Below are 22,500 nucleotides of genomic sequence, written 5' to 3'. Positions count from 1 at the left end.
GTTTCTCCCAACTGATGAATGATGATGCAGACTCCTTGTCAGACTAATGCTACAGTTGTGAAAGCACCACTAAAACCCTTAGTATTTTCCACTTAAGTCTGCTATACGTGATTGGGATAAGACGCCAAAACCTCTGATAATAAAGATCCCAAGCGATAGAGCATGAACCAACCAATGAGCCAACTCAGGCAGGTCAAATTATTCAATATATATATATATATATATATATATATTATATATATATATATATATATTATATATAGATATATATATATATATATATATATATATATATATATATATATATTATATATATATATATATATATATAATATATATATATATATATATATATATATATCACGTTTTGCATGTTATCCTTCATCCTCACACGCGTAATAACCTGACTTTTATACATTCATATATTCCACACATTTTCGCTGTTCCAACATATTATTTTCATCATGTTACGCGTTATACTTTCATTTCTCTATGGAACACATATATTACTTTTATATAAATAAATAAATAAATAAATAAATAAATAAATAAATATATATATATATATATATATATATATATATATATATATATATATATATATATATATATATATATATATATATATATATATATATATATGTATATATATATATATATATATATATATATATATATATATATATATATTTATTTATTTATTTATTTATATAAAAGTAATATATGTGTTCCATAGAGAAATGAAAGTATAACGCGTAACATGATAAAAATAAATAAATAAATAAATAAATAAATAAATATATATATATATATATATATATATATATATATATATATATATATATATATATATATATATATATATATATATATATATATATATTATTATTTATTTATTTATTTATTTATTTATTTATTTATTTATTTATTTATATAAAAGTAATATATGTGTTCCATAGAGAAATGAAAGTATAACGCGTAACATGATGAAAATAATATGTTGGAACAGCGAAAAATGTGTGGAATATATGAATGTATAAAAGTCAGGTTATTACGCGTGTGAGGATGAAGGATAACATGCAAAACGAAATGGGCAATGACAGAAAAAACAAATATGAAGCTCGACTGTTGCCAATAACGAAAAAATATATAAGGACGTCATGTTTTATGAACACATGGAAAGAAAAAATGTTTGTGCACATGTATGTAAATATAGAACAAAAGAAGAGTCGTGCTCTGGATTCAGAAAAGAACCTGTGGCAGAATAACAAAAATGAATGGAGGGAACGTATTACATAGCTCATAAAGAAAGAAAAGTATTCATGCGAATCTAAACACAAAAGACGCGTAAAGTCACTGAACTCAGGACAGGCAAATAGATATGGATATGAGTAACGTAAAAGAATGGAGGTAATATATTGGAATACGTAAAAAGAGCAAGAAAAATACACTGGTATTGCATGAGAATCTTGACACAAAAGAAGTGCCAATCCTCTGCTCTCAGGGAAGACGAGCAGATCTTGTTATTAATACTGGAGAGGGAATGAAAGCAACAATGCTGGAAGACCTAAAAATATAAATGAAAGGTATGATAACATTTATAACCACAGGAAGTCACTAAACCCACGCAGATGAACAAGTACAGTCATGACTAAGAGAAAAGAATCAAACGAACAGACTGAAAGACTAGAACGAATAAATTAAAAACGCCATTCATCCTCGTAATTACAATATAAAATAAAAGAAGAAAAAAAAGTCACTTCACTCGGGAAAGAATGCACGTATGAGAGAAATAAGTGACATTTCTTATTTTCTTTTTATTACCAAAGGACATCAAAAAAAATCATAATCATATAAGATGGACGGCGTGTGTGTCATCTCTGGTATCAAAAGGAAAGGCATGTAATGGGTATACCTTCGTGTACCCAAGGAAGGAATTGTGCGTTCAGTGATACGTAACATTGGGGAAGAACTAGGAAACATTTCGGACAAGTTGACGGACGCGTTTTACTCCACAAGGAAAGGGAAAATACTTACATGAAGGGATAAAAAAAAAAAAAAAAAAAGTACTGCTTAAAAACGACGAATGAAGGAAAAAATACTTACCCTGAAGGGATAAAAAGAAGTACTTCGTTAAAAATGAAGGTAATAGAATTCCGTGGGACTTATATAGATGAATAGGAACCAAGGATTAAATAGAAAACGGAGAAAATACTATTTGAATATTCAAGTCACTAGGTCAGCAAAAGGCAGTATAGCATCAGGCAGTATGAAAATATAAATGAAGATATGAATGACTAAACGAGAAGGGGCAAGACAAAATATAAGAAAGGAAAAGTAGGAACGAAGAAATTAAATCGTAGTATAAAGTAGAATTAAAAAAAATGGGAAAAAAAAGAGAATTAACGAAGGCGAAAAAAAATTGAGAAAAGAAATAAGGAAAAGAAAGGTGAGAAAAAACGGGAATATCAGGTCAGGTTAGATGTTAATGAAAAAAATAAATAAAAACATGTTCTGTACCTCGTGCCTCGACTCCTTTCTCTCTCTCTCTCTCTCTCTCTCTCTCTCTCTCTCTCTCTCTCTCTCTCTCTCTCTCTCTCTCTCTCTCTCTCTCTCTCTCTCTCTCTCTCTCTCTCTCTCTCTCTCTTTATCTTATTTGGGAAGTAACATCAGATCATTAAGGTGACGCTGGGCCGCCGGCAAAATGAAGGGCGCAGTTTCGTCTTACTCATCGGAACCACGAGCGAAATAAAGTAAAAAAAAAAAAAATGCAGCGAGTCAAAAAAATGTTCCCTCTTGATTCCGAAATGTACTTGCATGGTTCCTCGTCTCGCTGAAAATTGTGAACCCCATTTGGATCGATTAGAGTCCGGTTATATGCCGACGTTTTACTCCTAAGGTTGTGAATAAGTGCGATTTGTGATTGTAAGGTCCATTTTATCTCTCTCTCTCTCTCTCTCTCTCCTCTCTCTCTCTCTCTCTCTCTCTCTCTCTCTCTCTCTCTCTCGTATTAGTAGGGAATGCATCAGAAATCGTCATCGTGGGTTACTTCAGCTTTAAAACGACTTACAAAATCTACCATGAAAGACGGTGGTGTACGAGTTGAAGGAGGAGGAAGAAGAGGAGAAGGAGCAATACTGCGCCTTCCTTCCTTCCTTCCAGGGCAATTGATCTTACCTTCCCAGAAAACCTTTCAAGATTACATTATTTCGCTTCACTTCGAGAGGGGAATATCATAAAGGATGTGGTTGCTGCTTCGTCGTCCCCAGTCAAGCAGTGTTGCAGTCTTCTATGTGGGTTCATTATGGGGTGAGAAGTGATGGAGGTGAGGGCAGAGAAAGAGTACGATGGAGGGAGAGTGTATGCTTGTTGAGGTAACTTAAAGGCGTCAGTGATTAGTGGCGAGGTTCAGTAGGCGTTTTTTACCGTGTTAGTAGAATCATAGTTGGTAGTGATGGTGATGCACACTTGGTTCATGGAAATGTTTGGTATCATCTTGGTTATTTATGTTGCTATCTTATCTCTTCAGTTGTTACTACTTTTGCTACTACTATTACTTCTGTTGCTGCTGCTGCTGCTGTTGTTACCACCACCACCACCACCACTACTACTACTACTACTACTACTACTACTACAATCACCACCACCACCACCAACACCACAACTACCACCATCACCACCATCACCACCATCACTACCATCACCACAACTATTACTTCTTAAGGAAACACTTAACCACCATCACTTTCTTGAGTTATACCACCAGTAAATATCGCCAGAAACATTCCAACACTCCTCTCTGGCAGAATATCACGCTGATCTCGCCTCACTTGACATTCGCTCAGTGGGTCGTTCCAGACAATTCCCTCATGAACTCGCAACTTGGCATTAGTGGCGAGCTGACGGTAGCGAACTCCACGGATAAGCAGTCTATCAGTGGCTTCGTTGAATTGCTCTGTCATACACAAGACGCTGATTCCTCTACTGCTTGAAGTCTTAGCCGTTTTCCTCCAGCAGTTTATTCTTCCTTCATATAAAAATAGCAAGCAAGTCTCCTGTTTCGGTTCTCTTGAAGAAAAATTAACTAGAGGGAAGGGTCCTCACTGTAGACTACTTTAGTTCAAATGTGTGATGTGAGGGGAGAAGTGTTGCTGAGATAACGTGATTATCTTGTGATGGTGTAGGGTATAATGCTTTCCAGGGAGTCATATTTGAGTCATCCTGTCAAACGCGTCCTTTGATCACTGCCTTCTCCATCCGCGCAAACTATCCACAACCTCTCAATCTTCCGCGTAAGGATGCTGGTTAGCGCGCTGTTGTCTGTGCAACCTCCACTGGTGGTAATGATGTATATCCATGTGCAAGACTACGAAAATAAGAACATAAGAACATAATGCAGTCCGTTTATAAAACATTCCAACATATATTCACATATTACCTTTATTCATAAATCCTAACATTTCAAAAACTTTCTGTTAATACGGCACAGACAACGTGATCACCCTATTACTGAGTCCATGCCACTTATCTACCACTCAAGTTGAAAACCGTACGACAGTAACTACTTGTCTTCGGAATAAGCAGACATCAGAAGAACCGAACAAGGGATAATCATCTCTAAACCTTCCCATTGACTCTACACTGACAGCCTGACAGCCACTTACCAACCACCCCATTTAAGAATAAACAGATATCAGAGGGACAGATCAAAAGCAAAGACATTAAGCTTGAATACAGCCAGTGCGACAGTCCACGGGGAAAAGGCTCTGTAACGAATATGGTCAACGTACGTACGCCAATCCGCAAATCCAGTGGCGTATCTTCTTTGCCGTGGGCGGTGACGTCGGCGCTCAAGGGATTATTTTAATATCCAGAAATAAGTAAAAACGTCTGGGATTTCTCCTACGAGTAATATCGCCGCATGAGTAGGCAGCAAGAAGGTCGACGTCCGTGGGGTGACAACTAAATGAGATTTTCTGTCAACGGTAGACACTCACACTCACACACACACACACACACACGCACGCACACACACACACACGCACGCACACACACACACACACACACACACACGCACGCACGCACGCACGCACGCACGCACGCAAACACACACACACACACACACACACACACACACACACACACACACACACACACACACACACACACACACACACACACACACGTTTGTTCGTGTGTGTGTGTGTGTGTGTGTGTGTGTGTGTGTGTGTGTGTGTGTGTGTGTGTGTGTGTGTGTGTGTGTGTGTGTGTGTGTGTGTGTGTGTGCGAGCGCGTGTGTGCGTTTGTTCGTGCGTGTGTGTGTGTGTGTGTGTGTGTGTGTGTGTGTGTGTGTGTGTGTGTGCGCGCGTTTGTTCGTGTGTGTGTGTGTGTGTGTGTGTGTGTGTGTGTGTGTGTGTGTGTGTGTGTGTGTGTGTGTGTGTGTGTGTGTGTGTGTGTGTGTGTGTGTGTATTTGTGTGCGTGTGTGCGCGCGCGCGTGTGTGTGCGTTTGTTCCTGTGTGTGTGTGTGTGTTTATGTGTGTGTGTGTGTAATAATAATGATAATAATAATAATAATAATAAACGGTTTATTCTTTAGGCAGTCAACAAACTGAAAATGTACATTGGGGGTGGGGAAATACTTGACATTAATCCTAAAGGTAAGTCAAATCTAGAAGGGACTATTGATTGATGGCTCGCACCATGGTGGGAATCGCACTGAGTCTGTACCGGTCCGTACGTGGCGCCTTTAGGGGCGTTATCTTATTGTGGTGTCTGGTGGCACGGACCGGGCGAGGCGCGTCAGGCGGCAGCATGTTTCTGAGATGTGGATGATTCAGAAGTCCCCTTCCAAACTTCTCCAGAGCCTCACGGTACCTGGTGGATAGTCTGGACAGCCTCAGGGTGTTCAGGGCTTCTTCATAGGTGGTGTATGCAGGGCCAGGGATGACCCTGCACGCCCTTTTCTGCACACTCTCCAACTGTAGCTGTTGAGTTTGCGTGAGGGAGGAGGACCACGCTGGGGAGGCGTACATGAGTTTGGGGAGGATGAAAGTAAGATACACCCCCCTTAACTCATCTGTCGGCGTCCCCAGCGACCTGAGTCTGCGAAGCATGTACAGTCTGTAGGTAGCTGATCTTATGGTGCTGGCGACATGCTGCTTCCAGGTCAGCTGGTCGTCCACCGTGACTCCGAGGAGCTTGGCACATCGGACCACCTGGAGGGGGTGAGGGCCCACTGAGAGCTGGGGAGGGGGCACTGGTACAGAGGAGGTACAGAAATGCATCACCACAGTTTTGTTGTGGTTGATGGTCATCCTGCTCTCCTCCGTCCACGTCTGCAGCCGCTCCAGGATCGCTTGCAGTGGTGAGTAGTCCGGGTTCTTGGTGGAAACTGGGACGCCCACGGTGCAGTCATCCACATACTTCCAGCGATGGGGGGTGTCAGTGAGGGCGTCGTTAATGAGGAGGAGGAAGCATAGAGGACCCATCTTGGTCCCCTGGGGGACCCCACAAGTCAGCTGTTGGAAAGTAGAGACAGAGCCCTGATAGCGAACGGCCTGACGCCTCCCTGTGAGGAAGTCGGCTAGCCACGCTACCAGGTTAGGAGGGAGACCCAGACTCACTGCCTTGCTGATGACAACAGTGTGATCAACAAGATCAAAAGCCTTTTTGAAGTCCACAAAAGCAACAGCTAGAGAGGTGTTTCGCTTGTCCAGGTGGCTGTGGATGAATTCAAGGAAGCTGGTCAGGTAATGGGAGGTGGAGGTGGCTTTAATATTTCCAAACTGTCTGATATCCACGGTATTACAGATTTTGGTGTAGGCCCAGTCATATACAAAATCTTCACAAATAAGGCTAGGGATGGGGGTGATAGAGACTGGTCTGAGGTCATTGAGTGACTGTGGACTGGAGGTTTTGGGGATGGGGGTGACGTAAGATGTCTTCCAGTCCTCGGGGCAAGAGTGTTGGGAGAGTGAAGCGTTTATTATTGAGCATAGCGGTGTTGCTAGCTCTACAGCAAATTCCTTGTATATTTTTATAGGAAGGTCAGTGGGTGTGGTGGATCTTGGTTTGAATTTGAGTATTCTCTTAAAAACATCCACCGCCTGGACACTGGGGGGATGAGAGGGGGCCGGAAGATAGGCAGGAAGCAGAGTGGTGTGGAGGGGAGGAAAGGTTTGACAGATAGCAGCAAAGTGATCGTTCATCTCCTGAGCCGCGAGAGTAGCAGGAAGGTGTGAGGTGCAAGGAAGAGACGAAGTGTGCTTTTGTAGACCACACAAAGCTTTGATCTTAGCGTACCACTGTCTATTGTTGGTCAGCTTGAGGTGGTGTATCTTGTCTGGGTAATAGTTTGCCTTTGCAGCCTTAATCTCCCTGATTACTCTGTTTCTTAGTTTCCTGTAAAGGACCGGGCAGGAGTGGAACGCCCAGGTCCGCTGACGCATGAGTCTTTTAATGCGGGGTGTCATCCAGGGAGCATCAGACGGGTGCGTTGTGTGTGTGTGTGTGTGTGTGTGTGTGTGTGTGTGTGTGTGTGTGTATATGTGTGTGTGTGTGTGCGCGCGCGCGCCAGATGCTTAGGGAGTAGGTAGCAGAATTAAAGCACCTCACCAGTATTCTTGAGATAGACGCGGGAAACTGAGCCGCCGTGGTGCAAAAAATTCGATAACGTAATTATTCTGAAGGTCACTATAAAGTTAGCTAAGACTATTAATTTTCTGAAGTTAAATATTCGTTTTAGTGAGTTCACTTTTAAGCAGCATAGAATGAGGTTACTTTTTTTCTTCGTTTTTGTGAGTTCACTTTTAAGCAGCTTAGAATGCGGTTACTTTTTTTCTTCGTTTTAGTGAGTTCACTTTTAAGCAGCATAGAATGAGGTTTTTTTTTTTTTTCTTCATTATAGATGATTACTCAGACTCTTAACTGAAATTCATGTAACTCTAGAAATGTCTACATTATTAAAATATTGTATGAAAGGCCCCAGAGAGAGAGAGAGAGAGAGAGAAAGCTCTTTGGAAATGTCTACATTATGAAAAGCTTATAAGAAACGTCCCAGGGAGAGAGAGAGAGAGAGAGAGAGAGAGAGAGAGAGAGAGAGAGAGAGAGAGAGAGAGAGAGAGAGAGAGAGAGAGAGAGACGACAACGAAGGTAAGACAAACAGACAAGAACTAAGTCATCGCTTTAAATTCACTGATATAATATCATGAAATAATCATTACAAAGAGAGGATTTCTTGCTGAACCGTCGTTAACTATGTTTACTTAACCTACATTTAATAATTTACGTAGAGAAGCAGGGTACGGCTCGCTAAAAGTTTACAAGTCATTTAATCCATTAACCTTAAAATTTTCGGAAGCATCAGTCGTAATGTTTTTTTTTTTTCATGTTTGTTTTATCTCTTTTCCTTTTCCCCCTGCGTATGCTGTAGTAGTATTAATAGAAGCAGTGGCTCCGTGGGGAAACCTTTACTCCCCAAGACATAATGATATTACTCCATCCTTGCCAGGACTTCCCTTTCTTCTGTATCAACAACGGTGGTGGTGGTGGTGGTGGTGGTGGTGATTATGAGGAGGAGGAGTTGGTGATGATGGTGGTGGCGCAGAAGCAAGAGAAGTAGGAGGAGGGGTAGAACGAGGAGAACGAAAAGGAGAAGGTGGAGACGGTGTAGAAAAGAACAAGAACAAGAAGAACAAGATGAAAATAACAACAACAACAACAACAATAACAACTAAGGAAGAAATAAATAAAGAAAGAAAGAAGAACAATGATAATAACGTTAACGAAAATCCATATAGTGCACAAGTAAAATGAAAGAATGCATGTGTATCTGCCTCTATTCCTCAAGCACTAGACGGAGCTTTGTGGCTTTCAGTGCTTAAGGATGATGATGATGATAATAATAATAATAATAATAATGATAATAATAATAATAATAATAATAATAATAATAATAATAATGATGATGATAATAATAATAAAAATAATAATAATAATAATGATAATAATAATAAAACTAATTTCAAAATCATCATTAAAAGAAGAGCGTCAATAAAAACTTCTAGACAGCTATCTAGACTTTTAAAGAATGTTCCTCCAAGCAACGCTTCCATGCATTGGTAATGAGATACACTATTCAGAATTAATGAATAAATACAGGTGGTAGAAAGGATGTGAGAAAGACCTTTTCCTTATATCCAGACACACACACACACACACACACACACACACACACACACACACAGTGTTCATTGAATCAAAAGTTTTAAAGGAAGAAAGGAAAGAGAGAATAGAAGCAATTAAGTATGTAAACAACGAGAGAGAGAGAGAGAGAGAGAGAGAGAGAGAGAGAGAGAGAGAGAGAGAGAGAGAGAGAGAGAGAGAGAGAGAGAGAGAGAGAGAGAATAAAGATACCACTAAGCCACTAAAAAAAAATAAAAGATAGAAAACTTATGAGGAAAAGAAAAATGGAAGGATAAAGTGAGGGAGGGAGAAGGCATGGCAGGGGGATGGACAGGGGGAGAGGCTACAGAAACTAACAAAAAATCAAAAGTCGCACTGCTGAAAAAACAAATGAATGAGAGAATAAAAGAAGACAGGCAGGCGGATCTCTTCTCAGCTGTTCCCGGTTCCCTGTCTCTTCTGCCTCGCTTCCATTACAATGCTGTTATTAGGCAGGGATAGGCAAACTTCCATATTTACTTGTCGTCAGGAGATTAACACGTTTATTAGCGTAATTAAGGTTGGCTGTTTTGAGGTCCCGGAGGCTCCGTTCTTTGTACCCTAAAGCAGTCATGTCAGAGTCAATGTTTTCCTGTCCGTGGCGTAAAGTATGACAGGGAGGACATCAGCTTCACTGCCTCAGGGTACAGAGGATAGAAAATATTGGTTCCTGGTTAGCGGCGTCTTGCTGGTTATTTCACGGTGGCAAAACATTAGGATGTGAGGTCACTTCCTTTTTTTTTTTTTTTCTTGTTTTTTTTTTTTTTTTTTTTTTGCAAACTTCATTCACTGACAGGTATGCAGTGTGTAGGATTATATACATTAGTTACGAGTAACTTGTAAATTACTTTTTCTCGCCTAGTCGCTATCGTGTCATTTTTTTTGTTTTATCTACATTTTTTTTTCTTTTCTTTCTCGACCAAATTGAGTGGCACTAATGATTCATGATGGACTTGTATGATACTGTGCAGCTGTTGTCTCTTCAATTTAAGCTTATAATTGCAATCCAGAATTCTTTTACGATTTTCTGTCTTTACCAGGCTGGCTGGCAGAGTGGGCGGCGAGCGAGAGGTGGACACGAGCGAGGCGACAAGCTTGTGAGTGTGAATTTTTCTCTTGTGTTTCGTAACTGTTGTTGGTTGTTATAGTATATCCAAAGCTCAAGAGATCAACTTTTTAACTGCTCTGGAATTTCATGAAACTTTGATACGCGGGACCTGCAAGACATGCAAATTTACCAAGACGTAACTGTGAACCCACACACACACACACACACACACACACACACACACACACACACACACACACACACACACACACACACACACACACACACACACACACACACATATTTCCTCGTCGCTACTCGAAATGAAAATCAACAGCGGGCGAATACGAACAAGCTGTAGAATTTTTTCTTTATCTTTTTTTTTTTTTTTTTCAGGAAGAGTGTGTGGCATTTTCTATCTGTCGCTGAAAACATGTCAGAATACACGCAGACACATACACATTTGTTTAACGAACGGCCAAACGTGTTTTCCAACGCTTTGTTGTTTTGTTCTGCAACGGCCTTTTGTTCCATAGCCTTTCCCCCGGCACCAGTTAACGTTCTAAACAAGTGACATAAAGAAAAGCAGAACTTAAACGTAAACTGAAAGTGTAAGAGAGAGAAAAAAAACTAAATAAAGAAGACCAAAAATTATATAATCTCCACAAGTGATTCCTGAGCACTTGAAAACTTGTCATTTGTCGTCACCATCTATAGATTTATTAACCCTCATCTTGGAACTATCTAATGCTTGTTCATTGCCGACTTTCCTGCCAAGTTTGTTCCAATCATTTGCACCCTTTTTGTGAACTCTATTTGTGAAACGGAAGGTTAGTGTATGGTCAAGTAAGGACGGGTCAAGATATTAGAGGTGTGTTTATTTATGAGAAAATAATGCCCATGTTACTGTGAAGACTACTAACTCATTGCTAGTGGTGTTATCAACCCATCCATACTCGGAAACTTGCTCCACGTGAGATAAAAACTCCATTTGTGTCAAGACAATAACTAACATAACTTCAACAAAAAAGTGGCACTCGAAACTCACACCAGTGTCACTTACCACCAAAAAGTTCACAGGGTTCTCGATCATGTATCATCCCTATCCCTTCTACTCGGGTCTAAACCTGCAAAAAACTACTCTCTCGCAGACTAGATGAGATAGTTGTCAAGTGATCTTTTTTATCTAGTTTTCATTCTTTCAGACTCTAAAACTATGCATAACCTTGCCACATACATACTTTGCAAGTCGTAAATTTTTCACTATAATTTTTTTTTTTTTCCCCTACGTACCAAGGGAAGAGTGCGGAAAGAAGAAAGGGAGGAGTGATGGTCGGCATTCTTATGTGAGCAGATGAAGATGATGGATGAAGGGGAGGATGGAAGTGTGCTTTTTTGTATGATGTGCGAGCCGTGAGATGGTGGCGCGGAAAATAATGAGAAGGGAGAGGAAGGGAATAAAGGTGTTTTTTTAAAAATTGGTAGGTACGAGAGGCAGCGGGAGGGGAAGAAATGGATGGTGTGGGAAAGGGAGGCATCTTTTTTGAGGAAATGTCGTTAGGTGGGCCATCAGGCGGGGCGGCGCGCTAGTGTGACGCTGGGGACTCACACTTACGACCATGCCGCTACATTGTTACGCGTGGAGATGTTGAAATTGCTGACGATCATTGCCACATCATTGCCTCGAGCCCCGCCGCCCACAAACGAAGCTCTTCTGTGTGCAGGATGAAAACTTTGGCAATATAAGAGAGAGTGGTTGTATAAATAGGAGTGCAAAATATTGGGGTCGCGAGGTTCAGTAATACTTCTTGGGGAAGACTATAGGTGTAATGGGTATAGGATGTGATGGGCCTGAAGGAGACTTTGTGGGCTTGTCTCAATGAATAATGTAATTCTTGCATCCCTCCTGTATATGGGATGTTTGTGCTTATTCAAGTATATTTGATGAGTGAATGAGTGTGTTTATGGTTGCTTTTATGAAAGAAACCCCCTGTAGTCACTGGGCACCGAGACTGCTCTTTTAACGCCTTTTATGTGTTAAGGAGACTGGCTAGGGCCATAAACATTGAGAAGAAAGCCTGTTTTCTTTCTACTTTCAAAACGTCAAAGAAAATATTAAAAAAATGTGGTCCATTCAGCTCCAGAGATGTCGTGATAGTCGTCTTGTGAAGTAATTCAAGTCATAGGAAGAAGGAAAAACTGAAACAGTGAGGTTCCAGTGTCTGCCAGTGTTGTGAGTGTTGTTCCCTCTGTGTTCATAAAGTTCAGTTGTGTCTATTGCGTCAAAAGTGACCGTGATGGAATATTTTCTTTATAATTTTCCATCGCTTTGTTCCTGTGTTTCCGAGTCATCCGCTTATTGCACCAAAAAAAATAATACTCATCGATTGTACAGTGATTTACAATTCAGGTTTAATAGTTTACATTTCATACCATTATTCTCGCAAATTGTGTTGGAACTAATGGAAATTGCAGTCACAGTATATAGATTCATTATTTTTTTTTTTTATCCGGGAGAATAATTAAGCTTTGGACATTTATGAACTGATGAAGGTAAATGAATTTCCATGGCCTGTTGCGAATCTGTACTCAAATGTACCACGAAAAAAGATAAATTTGTCAGTATATAATGAGGTGTCATCCGGCTCCTGCCTCCTTTTTATCCTTCATTTCCCTTGTAAGTTTGATGCGTACTGAGGCAAAATTCGTCCCCAGAGTGTTGTGTGCGCGGGTAGCATTGTGTTACAGGTCAGGAAACACGAGATTCAGGGGCCATGGGAGTTTGGAAATAACCATGGTATCGATCCGTACCGCCAGTAGTGACCGCTACCATTAGCCATGTATCTGTTTTGCTTGTATGTTTGCTTTGGTAATATATTCATGGGTCTTTCAGCTAATACGTGGACTCATTTCACTTGAACACGGGTGGCTGCAGGTGAACTGGCAGGTTGTGCCCTGAAAACTGGCTCACCCTTGCTATCGCGGTCCACTTCTCTCACAATAATAGTCATGTTGCGAGCTTTGGGGAAAATGAATGAAGCTGAATATGGTGGAGGAACATGCGGCCCTTTAGATATCCTTCTCCACCTTTCCACTCTGAAGGAGGCGGCAGGCAGCGCTTCCCACGCCTCCTGATGGTAACCTGGTTGCAAGGGTTGTGAGGAGAGGAGGTGCAAGGGTTTCGTGCTGCCTGGATGCGTCCTGATTCTGTTTCCTTTGTGATGCATTCGTGTTGGTGGTAGCGAGTTGAGTTATTGGGATGTTAATGGAAAGGGCGCCTGTGATACTGCAACACTTCAAATATGCGCACGAGTGTTAGAATGCTGTATGTTAAATATTTGTATCATAGACTAAAAGTAAATGTTTGATATTCGTGTGGTAGACTGAAAGCAAATGTTTAATATTGCCATCATAGACTGAATGAAAACGTTTAATATCTGCATCATAAACTAAGAGCAGATGTCCAATGCTGGAATTTTAAACCGAAAATAAATTTTCAGTATTTGTAAGCCTGAGTGGCGATTGAGAGCCCATTCTTCTGAGCTAACCCTTTTGAGAAGGTAAACGAAAAAGCCAATTAAGGCTCACGAAGCTCAGGCGTGAGAACAAAGCCTACGATTCAAGTGTTTAAAGTGTCAATAACAATTCTCGGACACGTTCGTATGATCTATTTCGAGCCTAAATGAGATCTGATGGAGTCCCACGCTGCTTTGTGAACTCCTCCTACATCTTCTTTGTCCTCAGCTTATCCCTTTCATGTGCAGACGCTCAGCTTTACCAGTCTCCTCCGCCCGCTTCCACTGAACTTATTAATTTTTCCAAGCTCTACTCCTTCATACGGAATTTGGTTCTGAAGTGGATGAGGGCAGTAGGAAGTATGACTTGAAGGTTAGCAATTAGGATAAAACGTTCAAAATCGGTAAAGTTAAATTGAAAAAGGTAAATAGGAAGAAAATGGTTCCCAAATAGAGTGATGAATGGCTAGACTAAACTCGGTAATTGAATCAGCTTGTGCCGAACAATAGGGAGTTTAAAACAATAGATGTGTATGTTTGTTTGCTTTTATATATATATATATATATATATATATATATATATATATATATATATATATATATATATATATATATATATATATATATATATATATATATATATATATATACCGGAACTGCTGCATGTAGGTCAACCAGCAGACTCAATTGTATTATCTTGTTCTTTATTCAAACAGTATGTATTACCCTATACAGATCTGCCACGATATTATCCCAAAACAGTAACTTTCATTCATAAGACATAGTAATGTTTCTTTTTTATTTGATTTTTTTTCTTTATTATTATTGTAAGGACATAAGAACATAACAACATAAGGGGAGTTCCAAGAAGCCAGTAGGTCTATACATGACAGTTCTTTTATAAAATAATGCATACCCCACACATCATCCCTATTCATACATTTAATTTTCTTTTAAATTTTCCTGTTGACCTGGCACTAATGACGTGATTCTATTCAGTTCCATTCCGAGAGTCTGCCTGAGTCATCCACCTCTCTATTTGTGAACCAGTTTTCTCCTGCCTCCTTTTTTTTTCATATCTAACTTTGCCATCATTATTTTATTTATCCTTTTCAGATCACCAACTTTAAATTTACATTATTCCTCTTACTGTTTTGAAATCCTTGATATCACATATTGCCGGTATCGTACAATTAGTGACCTCGCATTGCAACGTGCCAGCGAACCCTTGGCATTACTTAGAATCATTATGAGTCAAAGCTGCTTCATTTAGTCTCTCCATAGGCTGCACAAACAAACAGAAAAAAAGTAACGTGGTCAGCTCTCATCACAACACTTAGTCATTATTCACCGCGACAACGGATGCGAGTGTTGTGCTGCCTCGTTGCCGGCTAATTAGGAAGCATCATTGTTAACTAATGAGATGGGGAAAGAGAGAAAAAATAGTTTTCATGCAGTTCAAAATGTTATTTTGCACTGTCCGAGTCATTTGTTTGTGCAATGTGATTTGTGTATGTATGTGTGTGTTTGAGAGAGAGAGAGAGAGAGAGAGAGAGAGAGAGAGAGAGAGAGAGAGAGAGAGAGAGAGAGAGAGAGAGAGAGTGGAGTTACAGTGAAAGATAAATTACAAGGGAGTAGGAAGGAATTCAGTTTCAAAGCACTGAACAACACAATAATTGTATCTGAGGGAGGAGGGATAATTGTCTGGTAAGTTATCCCGAGTGAAGATATCTAGTTTTTCGTGGGTGGGTGAAGATATCTAGTTTTTCGATGCACTGAACAACGCAAGGTTTTATATGAAGAAGCTTTTATAAGAAGGAGTTTTTGGAGGTAATGAATGACGCAAGGTTTGCCATGAACCGTTCAGACACTATAAAAAGATCAAAAGTTTGGCGTTCTGTGGCTTCTCTCCTTGAAATGTGAGATTCGAATCAGGTCGTCTCTAGAGGTTCCCAAGTTTGAGGTGATGGACCCCAGGGTGACTGTATAGCAGAATGTAGAGAGCCATAAACTGAGGCACAGACCGCGCCACACTGAACTTCATGCAGCTTTTTTTTAATTATGCGGTTTTTAATTACTCTCCAGGTATACATTTTTTTTCTATGTGACTTACATTACTTTCTTGCAGTATATGAACTTCAGTAAAAGAAATATACAAATTCCTTTACTTAATACGCAACAAAAGAAAAAAAATATTTAGAATCAGTAACATGATAGAGTGGTTTTTATATGGACCTAATGGGTATAGGAGTACAGACAGCCACTGTATTCACGGGTTATGGATGGGGCCACTGATAAGGGTCATGTAAAAAATGTGGTTAGCGACCAGAAAAAAAGGAACCACTGGACGAGAAAATGACGGCGGGCGATGCTGAAGAGAAAAAAAAGTAAACGAAGTACACAGTAAAATATATTCCTCCCCAGTCAACACTTACTGGAAAAGCAGGTAAGTACAAAAGTTAGCTTCGATTTTACGGAGATGAAAAAGAGAAAAGATAGTAAAAACAAGAAAGGGATCACTTGGGAGTTGTTACGTAAGCCCTCAGCTCCTTTTCTTGTAAAATTAACGTAGTTGTTGCTCCCTGAGGCTTCATTATCTAACATACCAACGCGCTGGAAACAAGAAAAAGGCAACGCTCTGCATTTCTAAACATTTCGTTGTTTTATCTCCTGCAGTTAACGGGATATATATAGAGAAAGTGTGGAAAGCATCGCTCTTAATTATCTTCTATTGATACCAGTGATAATCCAACAAGAATTCTGCATCACTAATTAACACACGAAAAAGCAACTTGAAATGCACCGTGGTCCTTGAAAACACTGTTGATGAGAGAGCCAAGAGTGTAACAATACGAACTAAGGAAAGAAAAGGAGGAGAAAGGAGGAAAGGAAACGTCACAGACTTACGAGCCCTCCTCACCTTTAAGAGCTCAGAGTAGCGAACGGGAGATCTTGGAGTCTAGCACGGGCATCTGGCGGAACGATTTTGATAATGCGAGGAGCGAATAAGGAACCCGACGCGGAGGACGAAGGGAATAAGACGGAGCCACTCTTCCCTGAGATGTTCAGCGTCAAGCTTTGTTTTATAAGAGGCTGCTGAGATGGCAACTGCTTTATGGAGTGTGAGACTGTCAGTACACATTGGCTTAGATATATCCACGTGAAGAAGATAGTAGAAACAGAGAGAGAGAGAGAGAGAGAGAGAGAGAGAGAGAGAGAGAGAGAGAGAGAGAGAGAGAGAGAGAGAGAGAGAGGGTGGGGGGAGGGATTCTACTTAACGAAAAATAATTGTGACAGGCAATTCGCAGGTGTGTAGTTCAACCTTCCCGGTTCTAGTATTTACGTTAGTTGCAATTAAGCGATGTGTCTCTGCTCGTAATTGAATCTACAGCCTTAAAGTAAGAAGATGGCTGGCCGGTTTCCAATCCAATCAAGCAGTTCGAGGAGGACATTGGTAAAAAATAATTGATTTTAAGTTCTAAGTGGTCAGAAGGTTTTTACCATCCACTTATATTCTTGTGTTTTCGTATGCTATTTTCTGTGGTGACCCCACGCCACAGTATATATTGTATTGTCAAGAAAGAAGAAAAAGAAAAAAGAAAAGAAGAAAGAAGACAAAATAAGGAAGAAGAAAAGAAGGAAGAAGACAAAATAAGGAAGAAGAAAGAAGAGAAGATAGCATAGGTAAGAAGAAAGAAGCAATGGAGAAGACGGATGAAAGTAGTTAGAAAACAAGTGGTCATCCCACCCATTAAATTAAGGTAATTAGCACTTGATATGGAAGGAGCCGAGAAAACACAAACACCCACATAGCACAAAACTGGATGAAAGCCATAAACCTCTTGGGAAGGCAGCTTAGGTCAAAAGGGGATTAACAGTAGTGATGTGAGGGAAAAAGGCAGAGATATTGATTACAAAGGTAAAGTAAACCGGATAAGAGACGTGAGGCACCGGGAGGAGGTCAGCCAATAGAAACATACCCATACCCACTTAAGCTCCGCCTCCAATCTGTCCCTTTACCCTGACTGGCGTTCTGTATCAAGTAAAACGCCTGTGGGTGGATCATATGCGTAAATGAGAAAAGTGAATGGTAGATTTGTAAAATGTTGTGAAAATAAAGATAATTTTCTGAAGGAAATAGGCAGGCCCAAACGATTGCACATGAACAGAGTGACAGAGAGTACCAGACAGTAGCAGACACAGAAGCAGAGGTTCCAGAGGGCCTGACCGGAGAGGGTTCGAGATGGACGGAATAACTCAAAAGTAAATGGAACCTGAAAGCGTAATACAGTCTAGAAATCAAGTATCTTATTAAAGGAATAGGATGTTTATTTGATGTTTTATGTTTGGTATGATAGGCTTGTATGGTGTAAGAAGATTTACTTAATTATGGAATGTTTATGGTAATTGATGTGATGCTGATATCATGTGTGTTTTTCTAACTGAACATTAATTGCGTTGACTGAATATTAGTTATGTTTATGAATTTGATATGGTCTGTGTTCTTGCACGATGATTACGATGATCAATAAATATGCTGAAGACATATAAAATAACACCAAATAACTTTGAACGAAATGAAATTGAATGCGAGTGATAAATTTTGACTAGTTGGAAATGTAAATAATTAGTATCTATTAATTGAAATTTCGAAATGTTTGTGAGTTTTCCAGTAGCCTTTATATACCAAAGCCATGCTACATCTTGGTCCACGACATTTCTCTTATACATACAATGATTTAATGATTTATTCACGTGATATACAGTAAAAGTGGTGATTCAGAAGCAGCCTTTGCATTCTTGCGGTAAGCAGGGTCAGTGGGAAAGTTGTGTATCTGAAAGAACTATCGCTGTATCATCAATACGCATTATTATACAAGATTAAAAGTGACCAGATGCGTACTATACACAACACAAACGGAATCTTACAAAAGTCTCAGTGCCCTTCACGATAACTGATTATATGACTGTCGTTAGAGTCTCTCAGAAATTCCCTATGTTCTTCTCGATGACTGATTACGTAAGTGTCATTAGAATCACTTATAAGTTTCCCGTGTTCTTCATGGTAACTGCCCGCAAAAGTGTCATTTAATCTTTCAGTAATTCCCTGTGTTGTTCACGGTAAGTTGACATCACAGACATCGCGAATAGGCAAGTTGTAATACACCTAAATAAACCATGAACACATCCACTACATTCAGCGTTGTCACACAAGACAGCTCGCAGTGAACGTTATCGAGACGTTCATATTATATCACCGCGCGCCTTGATTCAGGAACGGAGAGCGCGAGTCTGGCGGCGGGGAGGGAGGCAAGGAAGCTATTCTCGCCTGCCACCCTTGAAGGAGCCGGAGAGTGAGCTGCGGGAGGGCAATCGGGCAATCCTGACTCCTTCTTCCCCTGTTATTGTCTGTCTTGAGGGGAAGAGGAGTCTGGGTTTGTTGCGTCCCCCCCCTGCTATACCCTGCCTCCGGTCCTCGCCGCTGTGGAGGGACGATAGCCACAGCAGGTATTGATCCCAAGGGGGGTTAAGGCCGCGCTGTGTGGTTCGGTTCAGTGACTATAATGGACCAATCCGAGAATCCTCCCAACCATCGCTTGCTCCGAAGTTTGTGGATGTTAACTTATCGCTCTGTAGAGACTCCAATGGTATATAATTGTTTCAGATGGTGTTTGATTTGAATAAGGAGTTTTCTTTTGTCATATATGTATTTATTAGTTTATGAGTGTTTAATTGTTGTTTGAAGAAGGTGTTTTGTAGGGAGGAAGGAATGTAGTTTTACTTATTGCCTCATGAGTGTTTTAATGATACGTATTTGAGGAAAATGGTATTGAAAGGAAGATGAAACGTTCTTTGCTATTTATATATGTATAGGTGAATGTATGTTATTTTATATACTACTTATTTTTTTTTTACTCTGCTCGGACGCATCAGTGAATAAGTTTCTATTTATTTTTATTTATTTATTCATTTATCTATTTTTTTTATTTTTTTTTTTCATCTCAAAGTTCTAGATCTACGACTATTCTTGAACCTTACGGCGTCTTACCCCAACTAATCTAAACAGGCTGTAGGTGAAGTTATCGAGATTTTCAAGGACGTTTTGAAGTTCTAGTAACAGTTTAATAAAGCTCCTGCACTACCAACTGAAAGAAAATGTCGTGAGAACCGCCTAATCATCTTCACGACCCTAGAAAACGCTCCTAATGAAAGCCTGGACCATTTAAGACTATGACTCATATTCCTGATCAGTTCGCGATAGTCCGGCAAGTGAGCAACGTAAGTACAAAACCTCCCGGAGCATTTTGTAAGCCGGGACACCTTTCATCAAAGCGCATCGTGACCGACTTCAAACACTATAGGGAACTTGGGAGACAAAAGAGGCACCACTTATTATGTATCACAAAATCATGAGCCTCCTTGTTCTGAGAGAAGGAGGAGGAGGACTGAAGGAGGACTATGAAAAGGAGGAGAAGGAAGAACAGGTGTGCCCTTATATCGCCCTTTCATTACGTGAGACACCAGACGCGTTTGATGTCCGTTGATGTGTGACGAGGTGCGTGATTAATCTGTTTGCATTAGTTATTCTATCCCGGCTGGAAGTCTGTGTATGTGTGCCAGCGGTGTGCCAGTTTCAGAAGAGAGGATTGCGGAGAGGGAATAGAGATGCCTCACATGCAGGATGTGTTCCTAGAAGTGCATTAGGTGATTATGAGAGTAGTGTTAATATGTAATGATGTGCAGGATAATGTGTGTGTGGGTGTGTGTGTGTGTGTGTGTGTGTGTGTGTGTGTGTGTGTGTGTGTGTGTGTGTGTTCGTCTCATTGCGAGTTGAAAATGTCAGTCCTCTCGTTCACTTTTTTTTTGTTTTTTTTTTCATATAAAACTGTGGAAATAAATGAAACAGCAGCAACAAAGAGCAGCAATAATATGAAATTACAATTATTGCGACACCAAAAATAACAATGTCAACATCAAGAGGAACAACAACAACAACAACAACATCAACATCAACATCAACAACAACAACAACAGCAACTACTACTATTACTTATACTACAACTACACAACAACAACAACAACAACCCTATGATTTCAGAGAGAAAACAAAAACACAATTGGTCCTTTGACGACTATAACGTTTTAACAACTGTTATTTTACGTGAATAACCAAACATGAATTTACTGAACAAAAATGAAATTGCAGGCACTAAAACTATTATCATTATTATTCATTTAGTAGTCATTGCATTTCTAAATTACATTCTAAAATGACACCAAACAATTTTATTAAGTAACTGGAGAAGCCACAGTAGTCAGAAGCTAGATAGGATATGAAGCAACGAATTCAAGTTCAATGAAGTTAGATTTAAAAAAGTGGAGTTGAAGGGAACTGGTACTTGATGACTGGATCAGACTCAGCAGCCAGATTATTAGTGCAGAGTCAACAGGAAGGAATGACTGGAAAGATTTATGGAAAGGATGACAGGTGGATATACTTGTAAGTACTCCCACGTGTACACATAATCTTGTGCAGCTTCTCTTTAGTTCTTACGTAAAGGATTAATAAGCTTTCTGTTATACTCTGCTTTTAGTTTGTGAAATAAAAAAAAAAAACGCCTACATCACAAGTTCCACTACCTGCATTAACTCGCATGTTCCATTTCCGCCCGTTGAATCTGAAAGACTGGAATGGGAACGGATGTATTAACAACGCCGTAAAATTTTTGTAAAAGTTGAGTTTACTTCCCCTCACCATTCCCAGAGTGTCCTTGTGTGCGACATGAGAGGTGATGATGGCGTGTACCAAACGCAACAGTTACTGCAAGGCTCGAATTAGCATAAATTGATTGACTGATGACGGGACGCTGCAGCAATGATGTAAAACTTAGAGTATGATTGTTTTCACCTGTTACACTGCTCGCCTCCCCATCACGCGAGAGACGACGAAGTGTTACCAAGGAACGGCGTAGCTTTTGTCATTAAAATTATGGTGCGCATTTCTGACCTTCCTGATAAACTGAGCCACTGCCGTTTGTACTCCAACTGTCACTGTTTTTTTTTTTTCTCTTTTTTTTTTCTTTTTTTCTATACCCATTGAAGAGAAAAACGTTTGTCCAGTTCCACGTAAAGTCACTATTTTTTTTTTTATATAATTTTTTTCCTTTCTTTATTTCGTTGGATTCAATTTCCAGCGTAAAAATTGCCGCAACAAAGTTATCCTCACCAACATATAACGTTTTGTGTTGCATTTTTTGCTCTCTCTCTCTCTCTCTCTCTCTCTCTCTCTCTCTCACTCTCTCTCTCTCTCTCTCTCTCTCTCTCTCTCTCTCTCTCTCTCTCTCTCTCTCTCTCTCTCTCTCTCTCTCTCTCTCTCTCTCTCTCTCTCTCTGTGTGTGTGTGTGTGTGTGTGTGTGTGTGTGTGTATTTTGCTTGTTTGCTTCTCTGTTAGTCTTCGTACATGTTAGTTTGTCAGCCTAATTGTGTGTGCATGTGCGTCTCTCTCTCTCTCTCTCTCTCTCTCTCTCTCTCTCTCTCTCTCTCTCTCTCTCTCTCTCTCTCTCTCTCTCTCTCTCTCTCTCTCTCTCTCTCTCTCTCTCTCTTTCGTTACATTACGTAGGAAAGCCAAGTGGGCGTAAGAGAGAAAAGGGAAGGATGATATTAGGAATTAACTAGAAGCGTGAATTTGTATAATGATGGAGTGACTGTCAGCT

General features: G+C 40.0%; 1 protein-coding gene across 3 annotated transcripts in view; it reads right to left on the bottom strand.

Annotated features, from left to right (window-relative positions):
* LOC135110940 (neuropeptide F receptor-like) overlaps window positions 1-22,500 on the bottom strand; it is a 164,418-nt gene that overhangs the window by 140,911 nt on the left and 1,007 nt on the right. The gene's annotated exons all lie outside the window — the stretch shown is intronic.

This window comes from Scylla paramamosain, chromosome 21 (assembly GCF_035594125.1).
Source record: "Scylla paramamosain isolate STU-SP2022 chromosome 21, ASM3559412v1, whole genome shotgun sequence".
NCBI classification, from domain to species: domain Eukaryota; kingdom Metazoa; phylum Arthropoda; class Malacostraca; order Decapoda; family Portunidae; genus Scylla; species Scylla paramamosain.
This window is presented reverse-complemented; position numbering and strand designations above follow the sequence as displayed.